Source organism: Drosophila obscura, unplaced genomic scaffold, assembly GCF_018151105.1.
Source record: "Drosophila obscura isolate BZ-5 IFL unplaced genomic scaffold, ASM1815110v1 contig_1, whole genome shotgun sequence".
NCBI classification, from domain to species: Eukaryota; Metazoa; Arthropoda; class Insecta; order Diptera; family Drosophilidae; genus Drosophila; species Drosophila obscura.
This window is the reverse complement of record NW_024542679.1, coordinates 4,032,658-4,041,400: the sequence shown is the minus strand read 5'-3', so window position 1 is coordinate 4,041,400 and position 8,743 is coordinate 4,032,658. Positions and strand designations below refer to the sequence as shown.

Sequence of the window (8,743 nt, the reverse complement as noted above, 5' to 3'; positions counted from 1 at the left end):
GTCTAACGAATCTAATCAAAAGATAAACTCACGCGCATCGATGTGGAGGGAAACCCTGCTCCTAACGAGTATTTTTTAAAGTTTCAATCAAAAATTCGTTACACTTTGCATGCCACAGAGATGGGGCATGGGGCTGCAGAGATGGAGAGAGAGGCTGATGGAGAGACGATGGAGATGCCAACTCGTGCAGCTAATAAGCCGCGGCTTACAGCAATGCGGCAATAATCATCATTTATTTTTTGGGTTCCCCGTTTATTTTTATATATATATTTTTTTTTTACTTTTATTCTGTTTTTCGTTGGCCGCAAACATGAAATTATGATTTTTATTGAAGAATTCGCACAGCGGGCGGTGTAATTAATCAGCGGCCGATGGCGGCACGAGAAGAGTGTGGCAGTGTGGGGAGGGGAGAGTAGCGGTCGGCTGCTGCTGCTGCTGCGGCGTGAAACGGGGCGACGTCGAGTGTCAGCGTCAGCAGCAGAGGCGGCAACAAGCAGCAAGCATGCCAGGTATCCCCACAAAAGCCTCACTGCCTTTCAAGACAGTGGCTGTGCAGCGTTTCGGGGGTCATGCCACATTGCGTATGAGTAATTTTTTGTGGCATCGACTGGCAACCCACCCGCTGCGAAAGTGAGTTTAACGGTAGTTTCCGCCGCCGTCTAACAATTCCATTGCGACTCCATCGGCATCGACGCTGTTTGATTTAAATTGTTGGCCATTGTTGGGCCATTACCTTTTGGTTGAGTCTTTTGGGCCACACACACAGACACACACAATCACCGCCCCAAAGAGTGGAAAAGCTTTTAATATTGGAGCATAGTACCCTGTATTCTAAGTGGAGAGTGCGCTTGGGTCAAGAATCAATTTGGTGTTTGCATTTGATCTTTTGATCTTTCTTAACAGTTTAAAGACCTTTCAGTGGTGTGCACACAGGAAAAAAGGGAATGTTGGCAGTATGACTCTCTGAAGTTTGAGCAGCATCTTCTCTTTGCGAATAGGCATTGCCCGCCCGCATGCCGAATCGTCGCCCAATGGGCACTTTTTCTTCTAGGGCATCAAAAATGGAAAGGGAATGCGTTAATGGAGAATCTTCTGCACCTTCGGTAATCTTCCAGTAAAAATGATATTTCCATTTCTTCTCATCCAGTCGCACAGCTTACTCTCTGGCGCTCTGCTGGGTATCCTTTAGTCCACTTCTTGGACTTTACTGTTTCAATCGTTCGGGTACTCGTGGCTCAATCAAAGTGCTGGCCTGTTCCATTTGCAAGCCAACTTTTTTTTGTGTTTTTTTGTTTTTGTTTTTTGGTGGTGCCTTGTTAGTCGCTTTGGCCGCGTGGCACTTAAGCCGAACCTAAATTACGCCAAAATCGATTGCAATTGCGTTGATTATCGCTGTCCGAAGCAGCGGCGACGGCGGTGGCGGTGGCGGCCCGCGTTGCCGAATTTATCGCCCGCAAATGCATTTCACGCGAAATTTATGTAGTTTTGTGCGGTCTCCTCCTTGCCCCTTCCCTTCCCCCAAAAACTGCCAATATATACGAAGTACGATATGCTCGTATATTGGAAGCTGGATCGAAGTGCCTGGCTATTTGGCCACCGGTTTTAAGCCACGGTGGCCAGTGGCAGCCACAGCCGGCGCTGCTCTTTTGGTGCTTGCAGCTTATCGTGGCAATTACAACGAGAGATTTATATATGGGGTTGGAGGGTGCAACAGGGTGGAGGGTGGAGGCAGCAGAGACTGAAGAGGTGAGTGGCAAACACCCGCATGGAGTTCAAACGAAACGCAGCCGGCAGCGCCCCCCAAAAAACGATTCAAACTAATCGCCAAGTGTTTCCCTGTGTTGTGGTATACCCTTTGCAAAGGGGTATGCAGATTTAAGGAATATGTAAACCATGCAGTGAAGAAGGCTTTCTGATTCTACAATGAAACAATCGAAGCAACTTTAAGTTGTAATTTTTATAATTTAAATATACCTTTTGCCTGGCACGTGTCGGATGAGCTAATTTATGCGGAAAATATTACATTTAAATATTTAATATTTAAATATTACAAAACTAAATATATTTTTATAAACCAAACAATACCATACCATATATAGAAGAATATATTTCCAATAGAAAAGTGTATCTAATGATTCGACCTCAACGATAAATTTTCTGTTGTGGCTTGTCTTATTTTTTGGGGCCACAAAATGTCGAATTAAATGGATTTTTATTGAAATCAAGCTACAGCCACAGGGAAGTGGTCGGTTAGAGAGGGGAGGGGATTCCGGCTTCTTGATTGGATCTTAAAGGATCTAATTGGTCGCCACGTTGTCGATAGCGGGCCAAAACTGAAGCTGAGGGTCGTGAGGGGTCAATAGTGCTGTACGCTGATCTACAACCATTGCAATGAGGTCTTGAGACTGAGAATTTTTCCGGTCAGAACTAGAGATACAATCTCTTAAGCAGCATAAACTCCTGTGCTGTCCAACATTGACAGATTGTTGGCAAATGTAAAATCGAAAGGCAAAAACGTAAGCAAAAACTTAAGCCAAAACTGCTTTAGATTCGCATTCCATGACAATCGCTTGGGTAGAGCTTAAAGGCTATACGCGAATAGAGTCATAAGCATATTAGAGGCTCCATTTCCATCTCCGGCATCGTTTGCCACATAAAGTTATTCACGGCCAAGTGCATTACTAATTGGCAGCAGATTTTTATCTAATCCCAGTGCCATGAATTACAATTTCAACTAATTACAGTGGTAACTGTGAGGAGTGGAAACTAGCAGGCTAGCAAGCAAGCAAGCATGGAAAAAGCAGGTGAAGGATGCCACAGCCATGTGCCATGTGGGCAGATCCATGTGGCAGAGAGTCTCGGCTGCCTGTTGCCGGGCATTCAATGATTTATTGGTTTGTAATTTCCATTCGAGGCCCACGAGCCTTGAACACCAATGAGCCCTGGCTCCAGCTTTGGCACTGGCTCAGGCACTGGCTGCTGCTGCTCCACATAGACATTGAACATGCGACAGGAAAAGGCAAACATAGACACTGATCGCACAGCAGCAGTCGAAGCAGCAGCAGCAGCGGCACAGGCCCAAACCCAAGCCATGGCCCAAAGCCTTGATGATGGCCTAGGAGGAGTCTCATCTCCGTGCGTCTCTCTCTCTCTCTCTCTCTCTCTGTCTGTCTCTGCTGCGGTTGAGGTTGACATTGGAGCAGCGTCAACTAATGAAGATGCGCGATGCATCATGATGCACCTACCACTGCCACAGAGTGTGGAGCGTGGAGTCAAAAGCCCAGAAGCAATTTTCGTAATCAGAGAAATTCATAAAAATTAAAAGAGTCATTTGCATGTTGTTGCTGCTGGTCCAAGAGCTCGCTGCAATGGCTATGACTATCTAAATACAGTAGAGAGTGACTTAAAGGGAAGTTACGAAATAAATTAGCAAAAATCTTCATTCGAAAATTTATAAAGAATCATCTACAAGTGTGAAGGGTTACAGATCTCTCTATCTGGCATGCGTCAGATTCCGTCCAGTGGAATTTTTTTAGGACTAAATACAAAAAATGAAAAAATAAAACTTTATGCAAAAAAACTATCAATACATGCGAATGATGATTATGATTACTAAAACATACTTTTTTCACTCCTTTGCAGCAGCGCCCATTGGTCGCTTGAGCGCTTATCCACGTGTAAAATCCTTGGAAATGGAGTCGCATTTTCCACTTGAAGGTACTTGCTAAAAATTATATACTAGTTATAAGAAATATTCAACATTTAAGCATTGAAGATCGAAAGATACTTCTCGTATTCTTATACATATCTATACCGAATATCCCTCTTTTACTCCTTCAAAAATCTCACTATAATAAAATCCCCCCATGAAATATTCATAGAATTCTAAATCAATGATAATTTTTCTCTGTATCGAATGGTCACTGTGGAAACCTCGTAATGCAAGAAGGATTTTCTGTGTGTGTTGCATAGTCGTGTGGCCGTGTGGCCGTTGCCTCTCCCTCTGCCCAACTGGTTTGCTGCTGTGGCGGCCAGAAGAGTGCTCTCGGCATTTGGGTGTAAAATAAAGGAATGACTAATTTTTCAACGTTTCGACGAATGATAAATGTGGCATGTGGCGAGCCCCGAGAGCAATCATGTTGCACTGTCACTTGTAGTAGCCCCTGAAGTCGACACACACACAGAGAGAGAGACACACAGACCACAATCGCAATGGCAATGGCAGAATCCCAGTAGAGAGACGGTCACCTAAGCTCCACTCTCGTGTGGTTTGCTGCTGCTACTGCTGCCCCGTTTGGAATTGTTGCAACGTCATAATTATCCCAGACACAGTGCCACATACTCCTGGCACTGGCACTGGCACTAGCACTGGCACTCATTCTGTTACTCCTCCTGGTACTTGTCCTCGGAGTCGTCCCTGAGAAAATGAGTAACGACTGCGAGACGGTAACGACTCCACAACTTCTGTGGCACCCAACGATTCATCCTAGAAGCGGGGTGTGGGGCGGCCACATATCTTTTGGAACCGTCGACTAACTGAAAAATTTACATTTTACGAGAGTGACGAACATCCTTCCTTTTCCCGAACCAGCGGTTCAAGTCATTAAGCAGCATCCTACAACCCTACAACCCTTCCTCCCTCTCTCAGTGAAACGAAGATTTAGGAGCCTCACGGGGTAAATAATGAGTGGGTCAGGATACCAGGGGGAGAGTGGAGACTGCTGTCCATCGAAGGTGGTCTGAAAAACACCGCGAAAACAACGACTGTCCAAGTGCCAAGAGTAACAGCAGAAGAATGCCCTAAAGGAATCATTTTATAGACATCATCGGAAGTTGTGGAACCCAAAGGGAGCCACAGAGTGAGGCAGGCGAGAGAGGAGATTGAGGCAAGAGGCATGGAGGCATGCTACAACGACTGGTAAACTAGTTTTCGTAGCATTTAATGAAGTCATTAAAAGCCGCGCGTGTGGCGCGATCTCAAATTACTTCGCATAACCGAAAATTACATACGATATGAAGGGACCGTGGACAGAGGAGTACTGTAGCTTCGCTGCGGCTGAAGCCGAAGCCTAGGCCCTTGGACTAGGACCGCGCCCCAAAGAGCTTAAAATAAAACGATGTTTGCAGCAAGCATTGGCAAGGGGTAAGGCTGTGCTGAGGGGGCAACAACTAATATAGCTGGCAAACTGGAAACCTGTGGTACCTGGAAACCTGCAGCAGCCTGCCTGCTGGATGTTGGGATGCCTGAGCGACTGTCAAACCGGTAGAAGAAGTACAACCTTCAACCGATGACTGCATCCACGAACGCGCGGTTGCATCCACGAACTAATGGACTGTGCAAAAATGAGTGACGCAGCATCAGAGCGTCCAGAGGAAGACGAAGATGGAGTTGGAAATGGAGTTGGAGTTGGAGCTGGAGCTGGAGCTGGGGACGCGACTCCAATGAAGTGGCGACGGCGACGGTGACGACGGTGACTCTCTGCTGCAAACGGATAGCCAAGGCGGATGGATGGATGGATGGCCAAGGCAATGGCCATATTTAGATAAGGTAACGACACAAATTTTTACAATATAAATGCAAAAGTTCTGGTCTCCCCCTTCCCCCCTTCCCACCTTTCATTCCGGTAAGAATGATGTAAAATGCATTGGGAATGGAAATGGAAATGCCAGAGAGAGAGAGAGAGAGAGAGAGAGAGGTGCAGAGGCAGTGGCAGAGGCACTCAAGCGGCATGAGAGTTAAATTCGTGTTGAAATAAATTAATTGCGCTAACTTGCAACTCATGCGGCACTGCAACGCAGTGGTGCAGTCTTGGTGTGCGCCTCCTACTAGGCCAAGGCCTAGGCAAACGAACGCACAGCGTTCCAAAGAAGGAGGAGGCATTGAATTTGTCGTCGGAACTGGAAGATGAAGACTCAAGCTCGAAGGAAGCTTCTCTCTCTTTCGCTCTCTTGCTCTCTCTCTCTGTGCTGCCTGCCTGCAGCATCATGAGTGCCATCGATCAAAGTCTGCATTTGAGAGGGAGACGACTCCTGCCTGCTGCTGCTGCTGCTGCCTGCCTGCCTGCCTGCCTTAAAAGAGGCATGTGGAAGCCTTGAAGATGAGGTTCTTCTGTGTGTGTTTGTGTGTGTGTGTCTTGCCTCGAGTCAAATGTCCACAAATTAATTTTCTTTATTAAATTTCAGCGATGAAAAATGACGCGAAAAACGCTTCCGCATGCGCAAAAAACTTAACTCAGGTGTCGACCAAAAGCAGCTGCAGCAGCAGCAGCAAAACCGACTTTAATTTTTGGCCCCAAAAACAATGTGCCGTTTTTTGTGTGTGTGTGTGTGTGCGTAAAAGATTCTTTCTGAAACGGTAGCTTAAGCATTTAATTGATAGGCAAGACTGGAAAGACAGGAGTCTGCCACGGAGTGAAATACTTTGATTAATTTCTTGTCTTAACGGGGCATGCAACGCCTATTGATTAGGCAGGGAATGTGAGTATGTATTTGTATGAGCCCCCCCCCCATCTTTGTTGTATAACAAATGGCCAGGCCAGCTGATCCCCATTGATCTTTGGGCAATTCCGTTCTGAGTTTAAGCAAAAGTTTAGTTAATTAAGCAGCCCATTTAAGTAGCTCTAATTACAGCACAAAGAGGCATGGACAGCGACCCAACATAATGAAGAGATTAAAGAGAGAAAAGAGAGTGAGAGGGAAAAGCAAAAGGTACAAGTCATTTCCAGAGAGAACTTCAATTAGGGAAAGAGGAATTGGAAATAATAAGGCGTAACTAAATAGGCGCTTTAGTCTATAATCATGACACAATTTCCTGACCCACGAGACCAGTATCTGGGCGTGTAGGGTTGCCCGCGTTTCGTTCAGTCGTCCAGTCAGGAAGTTCCACTCTCACAGAACAGACAGACAGACACACATGACTTTTGCACTTTTCCGAGCTCTGCGCTGTGGCTGGCAATGAGTTGGCAGTAAACTTCTCTGGCGCACTCACAAATGGGAGCATTATTACAATACACACATTCGCTCGCTCGCGTCACAGTTGAGAGTTCAAAGATGAAGCAAGACACCGCACTGGGTCGCCGAATGAGCCACCATTTGTGGCTCCTCTAAGTAGCAGCCCCCCGCCTAAATAACAACAATAATAATGATGATGATTTGTAATAAATTGAATATTAACCAGCATTTCAGAGCCACAGAAGATACAAAACTCTGGATAAAGATATACAGCAAATACTGGGGGGAAATGTATGTTAATTCCTGAACAGGAATTCCTGCAAGTCTTAAGCGAGGAGTGTCACTCATTTCAGATATGACAGGTGCACAAAGCACTCTCCGCCACTCTCCATACTACTCTCCCTGCTTCCTGCTGCCTGCTGTGCCACCTATAATTAAGTTACCAAAGTGGTGTAATGTGCACATTGTTTCGGCATTGCCACAGCAACATAAAGGGGCATAAAGGGTACGAGTACGAGTATATAGGAAGCGATATTATTCCGTTCCTGTATAATTTGTGAACAATTACGCTTTGTAATACCATTTAATGACTTCATTGCTCGCCGAAATATGTGGCAGCCCGCCGGTCTTACATTCCATTTGGCAGTTCTTATCGCACAATATTTATGGAAAATCTTTTGGCTGGGAATAAAAACCGAAATTTTCCTCTAATAGAAGAGAGTTGTGCTGGGAAAATCCGAGCATCGCATCGTAGTGCCATGAGAGTTTTTCTCTCTTTGAAAAAGAGTTTTCTGTTCTGTCTGTTCTGTTCTGTTCTGGAGATCTAAGTGCAAAATAACTCTAAACCCAAATCGGGCTCTGGGCCCACAATTTGTTTGTGCAAATTGCAAAAAGCTTTTAGTATTATCTATAGGGTAATCTGATCCGATTATCATTCGCTGGGCACACATTAAGCCCATGCCCGATGCCCCATGCTCCATGCCCCACGTCGGATCAGACTCTCTAGACGCCCTAGACAGACCCTAATCCATGGGCAAAAATGTCATTAAAAATATTTAAAACCAATCTGAAAATGGAACTAAAAAAGGAGTAAAACAGGAACGGCTGACTAGCTAAAAACTGGAACTGGCACTGGCACTGGCACTGGCACTAGGACAAGCTGTTGACGTCTGCCTTTAGTTTTGCTCCTCTCGTGCCTCTACTGCCACTCAGGGATCCTCCGGATCTGGCTCTTTGAGTTCCTCTATAATCGTAAACATCACTTTGCATAATAAGAATGCTCCATCAATTTGTGCACTATCTAAAGTGATATTAATTAAAAGATCATTTATATCGGTGTTCATAAAATAGCAAAATGTTGAGGTTGCTCCACAACTGCTGCTGCTGCTGCTGACGTACGACGGGTACACTCTTCGTGGAGACTCTCATCAATGCCAAATGGAATCAGAGGAGACCCCTTCTGCGGATGATGATGATGCTGCTGATGATGGCATGGAAAGAAGTTGTCGCTGTGGCGCGTTGATATTTATTGATACTGACAATGGAGTCCCGCCCGCCTTTTGACGTCTCTCCTTATTACTTGAAGCACTGCGGCTGCGGCACTGGCACTAGCACCGGTTGTGGTTCCCCACTTTCCCCCTCACTCTTTGGAAGATGACAAGTTATGCAAATCGTGGAGACACCAAGATCAAAATAAACTTTACGCATCTGCATCTCAGAGGTACACACCCCTTAGCCTCTGCTCCTTCTGCTCCTACTCAGGTGAGTGGGCAGAACGCACATCCAACAACAT

At 45.7% G+C, this 8,743-nt stretch overlaps 1 protein-coding gene across 1 annotated transcript in view; it reads left to right on the top strand.

The window, feature by feature from the left end:
- Positions 1 to 3,649: 3,649 nt before the first annotated feature.
- The window catches only part of LOC111071597, a 66,008-nt gene continuing 60,914 nt past the window's right edge, over positions 3,650 to 8,743 (top strand). Inside the window, exon 1 of the mRNA XM_041595057.1 lies at positions 3,650 to 3,717. The gene's annotated coding sequence lies outside the window, so the exon portion shown is untranslated. The remainder of the gene's footprint in view (positions 3,718 to 8,743) is intronic.